The 11,747-nt window shown below is 39.1% G+C and overlaps 1 long non-coding RNA gene across 1 annotated transcript; it reads left to right on the top strand.

Moving 5' to 3' along the window:
- The first annotated feature begins 224 nt into the window (after positions 1–224).
- LOC134437615 (uncharacterized) lies at positions 225–9,548 on the top strand. The gene is made up of 3 exons (XR_010032446.1): positions 225–326; positions 1,688–1,867; positions 8,593–9,548. It is a non-coding gene; the product is annotated as an uncharacterized LOC134437615 (long non-coding RNA).
- The last annotated feature ends 2,199 nt before the right edge of the window (positions 9,549–11,747 follow it).

Raw genomic sequence — 11,747 nt, 5'->3', positions numbered from 1 at the left:
GGGATCTTGTTATCTGTGGCTGGATAGCATTTGGACATGACGAATGTACATGCTATGCCAAAGGTAGGTTCAAGTTCGTAAAAAAGTACCATTGTATGAGTGTAGAAAGGGCTATGGGCATTTAGTTGTTTTCACTGGTTATTTTCATGCACTTCCTTAGTTTAGCTATAGGACTCTTATTTTGACATCGCTAGTTCAGGATGTGACATTACGCATCCCTCCATCTTTGTTTTAGTTCAGATGCATTGATTTTGCCTTACCTAACTTCCGAAAGTTTCCTCCTTTTATCTTAAGTAATCCTGTGTTTGTGAGCATAAATGACCAAAGTAAGTTACCAAATATTACAGTTTAGATCATTTTACGTTGGTATTCATGTATATTTCAGTGTATTTCCGTATTATACGTTAGATATTTCGTGGATTGTGAATCACATGCCTTGATTACATTTTGCCTATGTAATTCCGATTTATCACCCTCAAATATGTTTTGCTACCAGTAGCTCATAGTTAGCTGTCTATTCATCTTCTATTTCTACAAATATGGTGTTTGTAACTTTGTAACACGGTATGCTTTTGCGGGTTGTTCAATTTGTATGTAGGTATACATTTTGTGGCTAACTTACTGCTTACTAGCAAGCTAGCACTCGTTCTAGTTTGCCACCACCAGCCCAAAATTAGCTATACATAAATAAATAGTGCGCCGAAGTGTCAGGTAAGGTGCATTTTATTCTCGGCTGTTGAAAGAAGGCAAGGGATGTGGAATTTGGTGTTGTGACTTTCTGGAGACTGAAACTGAACCGTTTTAGCCGCTCCCTTATCTAACTAGTTCTACTGTAGCTGATAAGAACTGCCCACTGCTAGCTGCTGTGCTGGTTGATAGCGTGGGTGTTGGTTGGCCCGTGACAGGTTTTGATCAGAGACGGATTAAAACATGATCGGATGATATTGTAAATTGGGCTCATGTAATTTACCCTACTTCCCCCTCCCAAAGTCCCAACTGTTTCATCTGTGATTATCTTGGCATCCCATGGACGCATTGGGTGTAGGCGAATGGTTGGTTTCTGGATGCCGGTGGAGTGGGCTAAGCTTGTTCCACTTCCAGCTTTCACTGCATGCGGCATGATGATCATGGCATGCTAGATGTATGTAGTAGTCCGTCAAAGCGTTGTTCAGGATCGTGGAGTATCTGAAAATTATGTTAGTTTGATATGATGTGCATCTGAACATCAAGACAGGTTGCACGCAGGACAGGTCTGGATGATGATAGCCTATAACTAAGGAAGTTAACACCTATTACTGTATGTTCAGTCTAGTGTGATGATGTGTCTTGTTAACACAGCAAAGTCAAGTCTGAACACATCATAACTGTTCGTATGTGAGTGTTTTCGTAAGTAAGCTTATTGTGATATGAAAGATATAAGAGCGTGTGTTAGGCTGGGGTAATTTGAAGTTAAATTGCCCTCAACACATTATCATTCGTACGACTGCAGAATGAATGCAATTATATTCAATAGATGGTGATTTTTTTAATGACCATAGCTGGCTGTTTGCCCTTCATTTTGCAATTAATATAAACCCTTCTTTCATGTATTGTTGCATTAGTTGTACAGTGAGTATTGTAAGTGGAGTAAATCTCAGACATGCTGTATTTTCATTCACCCAACCACTGTCTCTATCTCTCTACACAGACCAGCCTATGATCACAGGTGATGCAGTGATTGGTGATGGCTATGGTTTTCTTCCCACTGAACTAAACATGCTAAAACGTAAAAGAAGACAAGAGGACGTGTCATCCATGGCAGTGCGTCATTCTCCCGCTGATGGTCCACTTTGCAGAGAAATATGAGGGGCTCATTGTACTGGTTAATGTAAGTATTACATACCTGATTAATGTAAGTATTACACACCTTTTAATAGTAACTAAGATCAGGATAATTAAATGTCCCGTTACTGACAACAGTGCTTCACAACCAGGTGTTCCACAACCATGCTGTACAATAACTTTTTGTTTAACAGATTGAGCTGGTAGTGATTCAGGTGACATCTGTACTCTAATGCTACTCTAATACAAATACCAGCAGAACATAAAAATTCGCCATTTTGAAAGAAGATTAAAAACCAAATATCAGAGCTGGCCAGATCTTTCCTAGTACTTGTAGAACAGAAAGGTAAAAGGGAGATTGATTTTACAACAAGGGATTGCAGGCTCAAATCCCTCCCTTACCTCTCCCTAGTCCTTCCTCCATGGCTACTTGAGCAAGCCACCTAACCCCTCATTGCTTCAGTGGCTGTAACCAGAGCCATACAGATAGGCAGCGGGCCAGAAATCCTATGTTGCAGGTTCGTCGGAGTGATCAGGTGGCAACTTGGTTTTTGCTGATATAAGTACTTGATAGTACACAAATCAATATTCTAGGTGTTGCCATCGACAAAAGTTGCACATTGATTTAAAAAACAAAGGTTGAAATAGCGACATTTGGTAATGTGGGAATTTAATTAAAATTGGCCATTCAACAGGAAATGTGTCACCAACTTCTTTTGGAGTGCTTCACAAGTGTGAAACTTCACAGATTACTGTGTATTATGCCTATCAACATTTCTCTGTAGGCAGGTAGGCATAGCGCCACCATGTGGTTGGTGAATGAACTGCTTGAAATCACTGCAGCTACTGTGTATTTCATATTATGAAAAAAAGGATGAAGTTAATGTGTATATTCTATTAAACATGTGAGACCTGAACCATGAAAGCAATGAGAGAAAATTCTATTTTTTTGGAATTTGCTTCAATAGTGGTCCCTTATAAGAAATGTAAAAAAAAAAAAAAATCACAATTTTGTTAAGGTCACTGAGATATTTAATGCATCATATATGATGCATCAGGCTTTTAATGAATGAAAATTCCAATTTCATGACCATTGAAAAATTACTTTTAATGCATTTACAACTTTTTTTTAATTTAAAAAAGTTGTCAGACAATTTAATTTGAGGATTATCTTTAAATATTTAGTGAGATCCTGCCATTTTTTAAAGCCTATCCTTGTTTTAGCACGACCATATTTTACATTTCCCACAGCCTGGTTGGGTAATTTTTTAAAATCTATGTAAAAACATAGCTGATCGAATGCTCAACAAGCTATTTATGAGTGTAATATAGATCATTATTCATTTTTGATGTGTAATTTGAATATATGGGTCCATTACTACAATTGGACCATTTCTCCATTCACTTCAATGCATTTTTTACGAGATCATAATTTCAACATTTTGCATTGCATTTTCAAAATTGCAAGTAAAACCTGTTTCTTAAGGCAATATCTTTGTCTTGAAGTAAAACAACTTGTGTGTTTTGTTAAACGATCGTCGTGGTATGCTTTGTAAGTTTCCCTATGGAGCAAATGCATTGATGACTGACTTCCTGCCACCGCCGGATGGTGCTTATATGTCTCATCAGTTTTAGCACGATCTCTCTGCAACACGGTGTAAAAATATAAACTCTTCCTTGCTTAATTGCACAAAGCAAGTGTTCAAATTAAAGGATGTAGAGTTATATTTCGGAAATTTGTACACAAACCTTATGCAATTTGACGAAATCTCAGCGTCGGTCAGGGAAACCGCTTCTACCCCATTTTCCTGTTTTTCGCCGAGCTGTGGTCAACTTGTTGTCGACCGCTGCTCTCTTGTGGCGGTTTCCGTGTACTGCAGGACGTTTGGAAATGATACGCAGGATGTTTTTCAGATCGATTTTTTTGTGTGTCAGCGTGGAGAGGGCTTTGAATTTGATGAGACATATATGATGCATCCGGCGCGATAGGGTTAAACATACTTTGTGAAAAGTTTTTTGATGTTGTAAAATAAAAAGATGGCATGGCAACAAAAGTACCACAGGTTAACAATTAATTTGAACTCAACATACATTGCATGACATTACTGATAATTAGCCCTCTACAGCACACAATATGGCTATGCATGATTTTTTTAGTTCATTTTGAGACATTTTATTGATAAAAAATATTTTATTTTTTTGGATTATTTATCCTGTAGGCCCAATATTCTTATTTTTATTCAGTTTAAAATTGAACAAAACAGGCAATTACCTCACGTAAATCAGAGGTGCACAGTGATGGCATGATCAATACTAGGTTTGTGTGTGTGTGTCCTAAATGTCATGTTAATGAGACTGGCTGCTTGGTGTGGTGGTCATATTGCACATTTGGCACCCCGAGGGCCTGTGTTTGAAGCTGGACAAGCAAAGTTATCCTCATTTGCTGGTGTCAGAAGTGGGATTGCTTTTAGATACGCCATTGGAGACACCCCCACTGCATGTGAGCCATAATTCCGTGCAAGTGACCACAAGGATAGGCCTAATCTGTAGGACTCAGGCAGGGCTGGCCCGAGGCATAAGCAAACTATGCAATGGCTTAGGGCCCCGCCACCAGCCCACCCTGGGCAGCAAAGTTCCAGGAAGAAATGAACTCTATACTATATTCCCTAGTCCTAAATTTCTTTCTGAGCCTCTATGGAAACAGGAGCCATTATGCTGTATATTGGGGGACACCTCAATGATGGTGGATACAACGTCCTTTTTCATGTACCACATTTAATTGTACAAACCCTACAATAAATGCAGAATATAACTAAAAGTAATAGTTTTGAAGTGAAACTAAGATATTCCTTTGTGATAAATGGCTTTCTGTGAAATGTTGCTCCAAGAAGTGCAGTGCATAATGGGCACATGATCTACAAACAGCCTGCCTACTGTATGTCCTTAGCTCCTAACCCTCACTTGTGCAAGTAAATGAAGCTTACAGAGCATCTGATGATGAGTAGGTGGTGGTAGGGACCCTCAGATGAAATGTTGCTCAAGGCCCCATAAAGGATTGGGCCGGCCCTGGACTCAGGACCCTAGTTATGAGTGAAGCCTAGAATAAATGAAGTATGGCGGGAGTTGTGTGGGGAACACCGTGGGTGTGTAAAGCACAAAAGATGTGCTTCCCAAGCAGGACGGCAGAGTTGACTAACATCCTGTAGAAAGAGACTATAATATATAGAGACAACAGTTAGTGTGCTTTGACTTTATGAGCAATGAGTCTGATTCTTTAGGTAGGCTCCTACCCAGTACCACTATTGTAGTACCCAGGTGGTCTGAGTTTGAAGCTGGATACGGCAATTCTCCCCCATATTTAGAGGAATAATAAGCAGTAGTTAATACCCTATTTCCCCTCCTCTACCATAACTCCCTCTCTTCTACATTTAGATGTTCATCACTGACATTGCTGTCCTACCTAACTTCAGATGAAATTTCTATAGCATGCAGATCCCGATGAGCTCATCCATAAAGCATTATTATATTCATTTTGTTTAGATATTTCCAATTTTAAAAAGTACTTCAGAACATTTAGTTTTTGTCTTTACTGCATAAAATATATATGATGATGTGGTTACACAACCACACACAAACAAAACAATAATAACAAAGTCACCCAAAAAAAGTACCCCTTTATCGAACAGCGTTGCCTTGAGGCAACGCAAAGACAAAGTGTTCCAAACAATCACAAAGGGAAACCCTTTTTAAAACCTGATAAGAGTCTTCTATACAGCCTTGTGCACATAAAAGTATTTTTTATTTCATGATTTTATTATGTTTAGTTACACTAATGATGCAAAAGATCTTGTGTCCTTCGCACCCCAAGAGGAAGTCCCGCCTTCAAATACTACAACATAGTGTCACCCAAACCACTCTTGTTCTTTCATGTGTTTTCTAACATTCTGATTGATTTTGATAATGTAAACAGAGATTATTTAAGTATATAGATATATGCCAACATAATAGGTTTCTATGGGCACCTAACGTGACCAGGTTCCGGTCTACCTAAAGAGGCATGTCATAATGCTCCTAGAATGAATAGAACAGTCCTTAGGTCTGCCTAAAGGGGGATTTCCCCCCCATCCCCCTTGCAAAAGTAGAACCCGGAAACAATGGGCCAAAGGAACCTCTCTCTTATCTACTCTCTCTGATGTAAAGAGACACACACTGGACATGAGGCTTTAAAAAACATTGTGTTGCCAGAGGGCAACGTTGTGCAGTAGAGGGTTAGCAGATTATGGCTTGTCATAACTATGAGCACAAAACAAGTAATCACCACGTCAGTTATTGCCTGTTGTCTTTACGTGACCCTTTGACACAAGAATGATAGACACAAGGTGGAATATCCAGTAATAGTGCGCCAACTATGGGTCAAAGGTCAATTTTGGTATCAATAGGCCTGCATGCTGTCAATTGTCATCATTATTCCATGCAGAGCCAATACCAATAATCTTATAGCCGTGGTCTTTTTATTATAATGATTATTTATAATTATTCAATTGAGAGTAGTACAATAGTTCTAACTAAGAATGTGTGGATGCGTGCGTGAAATGTTTGAATATGAATATAGGGTTTGTGACTCTAATGTGTGCATCCATATGCTAGATTACAAGGCATGAAACACATTGCAAACATATAAACTTTCACGTAGCAGTTAATAAAGTCCATAATTAATACTGGCAAGGGATATTAAAGTTTCAAAGAGGGCATGGCGTTCCAAATGTTCAATGGCGCCCGCATAGGGAGCCATGATGACGCGCACAGAATATCCTGCATCACAGTCATATTTTAGTATGTTCTTCCATCTTGAGTCTAGATTGTAATGTATATGCAATGCATGTTGTTCTATAATTCAACCAATCAACTGTCATGTTTGGAGAAAAACATGGCTTGAAGTAAAGAAATGGTCCAAAACTTCATGGAAAATGTTGTTACAAAGCAATCTGTAAAATGTTATTACTGAACAGGAAGGAAAACTTTAAAACTCTGTTTCTACCCATAAATAAGCAAAAATTAATATAGCGCCCCTTGTGGTGGTCAAATGTGCAGGCTGAAGCCGTGGCAACAGGCAGATTTGGATTCAGCACCCCCAAATTGATCAAGAAAACAATTTTTTAAGTTGCCACTAAACGGTCACAACGAAACTCATTTTCTAGATGAGCTATGATTCTTGGCCCACTGCCTAAGAGGGAGAGTTACGCGAATGGAGGACCAGGAGTTAAATTGCAGCCCCGCCTTTCAACGAGATCGAGGTCGTGCCTAAAGCGGCTGTCTTTCCATAGACTCAACATAGAACCATCACATAAAAAGCCAAAAATAAGGACTAATGAACTATACTGCGGGGTAATCACCACAAATATGTAAACTATCAACTGTCTCTGTAATGATAATCACAACAGTTTTACCATCTGTGATGTTTATCTGAAGTTATTACTACGAATAGCGAGTCTTGTCATATTCCCTGCATTGCATCGCATTGCATTTGATGTGTGCTACGCCCACTTCTAGGCACTAACATTCGCATCGCTAAGCAGTTCTGAGACGCTAAAATGGCTAATTTTACTAATGCGGAAGTCGGCCCTAGGACACAGTGGAGATTGCCCGACTCTCCCTCTTTATGGCTCTGGCTGTAACCAATGCCCTGTATAAATATCTAGTGTACGTCTCTTTGAATAAGAGTCAGCTAAGTGTGTAATGTAATGTGATGTACGTTGTGCACAGTATCATAGATTGCTACCCCACACTCATATTTAGTCTCAAAGTGTGCCACACTTAAAGAAAAAAAATGCTATGTTAATTCCTGATTTGGAGAGTTGTTTCCATGTTGTCCATATTGCCAAATATGGATGTCTAATGAGTTATTATATGTATAGTATTTATGGAGGTTGTATGGATTGTCTTACAGGCATATCCAGACAGGCAGGGCTGCAGACTGACCTCTTTTATATTTTTAAGTGTGGTATACAGCTAATGTTCCATTAAAACGTTTTGTTTGGGAGAAAGAGAAAGGAGAAAGAAGTTTGGTAGAAAGAAGAAAAAAAGTTTTTATGTCGTTAATGTATGCACCATATACTATATTTGTCCGATTTGGGTAAACTTCTCATTTCTTCATTTATATCTTAATACAGTATAAGAAAAATCGTAAGGAACAGTTCATTAATTTTGTCTCAGTGTAGTTTCCTTGGTTTTTTACTCTGCATTAACGCCATCTACTGGACACTTTCATCATAAAAAAGTGAATGCATGGCTTATAGTCTCTATTCTCTTGTTTGGAACTAGAGTTCAGTTTATTATAAATATTCAGTGAGGCCAGTACACATAGTGCAGCAAAGTGTTAGAGTTCAGACTGCAGAGTATGTATGCAGGAGTGTTGACATTTGAAACGACCCCCCACTCCACACACACAATGTAATGGGGACACAATTCTGACCCTTACCTCCCCACCCATACACTTCCCTTTATATATGCATATCTAGTGCAATTCAACATTTTGACCAGAAAATGTTAAACTATCCCTAATTCAGAATGGGCTCGTTATGAAATGTCACAAGCATATATTAACAATGTTTTCATCCAGAAAATACAGGTTTATGAATACTAGGTGAATATTAACGCTTGCCAGCACTTCTGGGTGGTCTGGAACTTTTGGGTCATGATGGCTTCAATTTAAAAAAAAGTGAAAATGTGTTCTGACTCCTGTTTTTTTTGTTTTGCTTTATTGTCTTAAAGGTCTTCCCAGTGGTGATGTAGAGCTGATGTGGAGGCAACAGTGCTGCTTCCTTCGTCCTTCCTTTCTTCAAGACCTGCGTTTTTTGTCTTTTGCCAAACTTTAGGCAGTATCTTATACAGTAGAAACTAAGCCTAACACTTGAAGCCCCGTAGGCGTTGCTTGACTGACACCAATCTGACGAGCTTGCTCAGCCGGTGGAATCTCTTGTATACATGAATAAGCAAACTGGACGTGTTCTTTCTGAACGTTATTAATTGTGGCTCACCACAATGTTGAAGTGCATACAGTAGCAGTACGCCAAGTCAGCATTGTATGCAATAGTCATTAACAGGAATGAAACACGACAGAAGTTTATCATGCACACACCGAGCGTAGCGTTCAAAACTGTTTGTGTTCCCCTCCGCCAGGCAACACCTGTCATCTGAGCAAAGGTTCTCCCACGTGTAACCCCCAATTGCGTTGCAGTGCCATTGTACAATTACAGCATCACATTATGTCTAACAGTCTTATTGCTTTAGTACTTTTTTATTAGAGGTGATGTAACCCTTTCATGGGGAAGGCAGTAGAAAAAGTATTCATCTAAATTATGTTTATTCATCAAAACATCAAATGATGTCACACTCAACAGATTGGATGATGAGCATTGGGCCTGTTTTTGTTTTGTGATATATTTACATTGTAGTTTGCTGATGAGTTTTTGTACATGACTACAGTGATGGGCAAATGTACGTTTCTGTGTTTATTGCATTATTGTCTTAACACCTTTTCATTATTGCTGTGCTTTATTTGCATGCTATTGTGCATTGGTGGTGATACCCTGTGTCTCATATGATATGACCTGCACCTTACATGTATTCCTGGGACAAGAGTGTGCCGGTTGTGCATATCTACCACCAAATACTCAGACAACCCAAGGGCATCTGCTTCTAACACCTGGAACTAAAAAACAGACTGATGCTGTGCTTTTAAGCGTTTAATAAACTTTGTTTTAGCTACACTGACTTGCGTGGTTCTTAAAATGAACAGATTATGCCTGGGTAAAATGTGATGGATATTTTTGTTGTATATTATGAATCCCAAGGAACCCTCCAGCTCTCCAAATCACATCTCATATCTGTTACCTTACAGTATGTGAAACAGATGGAGTTTAAACATCTTTTGTACCTATAAGAAGCAAGTAGGCCTAGGTCTAAACTTAAAGACTGGTCAACTTTCCTGTTGTCTTATCTTGTGTAAAGGATAGCAGATTTTACTTTTACTTCATAGGCCTATAGGCTACTTTTCATAAGCTAGAACCAGGATATAGGCTAACTAGGCTGCTGTGTGTGCACATTTGACTTTGTGTATTGTCTGTTTGTACTAAAGAGTTGTTTGGGCCTAGAAGTACAGACATCACAAGTCTACCTCCCTGATATTGATAGTGGCTCCCTGATGCCCGAGAGTCAGATAAAATCTCCCTGATTTTAGATCATGCAAGTTAGCAGGCTTTTTTGTAATTGACAATGCAGGTAGGGTTGCCACATTTCAGTGGTAAAAAACCGGGACACATTGACACGCAAAACATTAATGATATGTGTTCATTTCAATGGGGTAACATGAAGACATGCATTAGGAAACACCGGGACAGCTATTCCATTTACCTGGACAGACCAATAAAACAGGGACGTGTGGCAACACTAAATGCTGGATAGAGAAAGATATAACTCGTGCAGAATGCGTGGATTGGAATACTTCAAATAGATTGCGCGAGCTCAGCCCACTTCAGAGTAGAAAGTCCCAGGAAAAATAGTAGGCTGGTGTTCATGTCCATGCAGACTGGACGATAGAAAAGACATGACCATACAAAAGTTTTACAAATGCCGTTTTGTTTGTCGGGGTGTCGAGGCTCGATAAGCATCTCCCTGAAACGAGTTTATGTACCTTGGGATGTCTGGAAGTATGACTCGTGAATGCAAGGCCAATTGTAGCCTACCCAGGGCGAAATGTTTCATTCATGTCAATGTAAGGAAGGAGCGTTTGTATCTGGCATTGGCCAGAATCAGTGTGGTTTAAATGGGCACCGTTCATATCAAGCAATGCTGAATGTAAGTTCAAGTTTGTTGAGAATACCATTGTATGCTTTTGCTGGCTGGTAATGAAATTGGATACACGAGTAACTAAAATGACTGGCTCACTAGTGGCAATGGCTAATACCACAAACAAAACAAAAACAAAGTTGCAAAACCATATTTATGGAACTAGAAGATAAATAGACAGCTAACGTTGAGCTACTGGTAGCAAACCAGAACGAGTGCTAGCTTGCCAGTAAACAGTAAGCTAGCCACATAATAAACAGCTCGCCTACTACAAGTTAAAAAACTGGCAGAAGCATACAATGGTACTTTTTAACGAACTTGAACCTACCTTTGGCATAGCATGTACATTCGTCATGTCCAACTGCTATCCAGCCACAGACAACAACACCCCTCTGTCATGGACAGCTAGGCAATGCCATTTCCCTGTCAGCAGAGCCGTATGGCTCCGTCTGTCAGCCTTGCACAGTGCCATCTGGTGGATATTCCGTGAACTGAGGGTTTTTGCCGGTCTTCAGATTCAAATCGGCATGCATTTGTTTGTGGATCTGTTCTGCGCTCTGAATGTCTCAAAATACCGTAATCGACACGAAAGCAAAATAAATGATTCACAAATGCAGAAACATCCACAAATTCAGGAAAATTGTGTACATAATGCAGACTGCACACACAAAGTCAAGCACATTTGTTTCCAAATTAGAAAAATATATTTAAAAGTTAAAAATATATATTTGTATTTTTTGATGGCTATTTATAAATCTTGCATCTTCATGTGTGTATCTCGCTTTTGTATTCAAATCTGGCACTGTGTGTTTGTGGACCGTGCAGTGCGCTGACTGCGCTCCAAATGTCTCAAAATGACGTAATCGACACGAAAGCAAAGGAAATGATCCACGCATGCAGAAAAGATCCTCAGATCTTGGAAATTGGTGCATTAATGCAGACTGAACACACAAAATCGAGCACATTTGTTTCCAAATTAGAAAAATATATTTAAAAATTGAAAAAAACATATTTGTATTTTTGATGGCTATTTATAAATCATTCATCTTCATGTGTGAATCTCCTCCTTTTCATACAAA

This window comes from Engraulis encrasicolus, chromosome 21 (assembly GCF_034702125.1).
Source record: "Engraulis encrasicolus isolate BLACKSEA-1 chromosome 21, IST_EnEncr_1.0, whole genome shotgun sequence".
Taxonomy (NCBI): Eukaryota; Metazoa; Chordata; class Actinopteri; order Clupeiformes; family Engraulidae; genus Engraulis; species Engraulis encrasicolus.
This window is presented reverse-complemented; position numbering and strand designations above follow the sequence as displayed.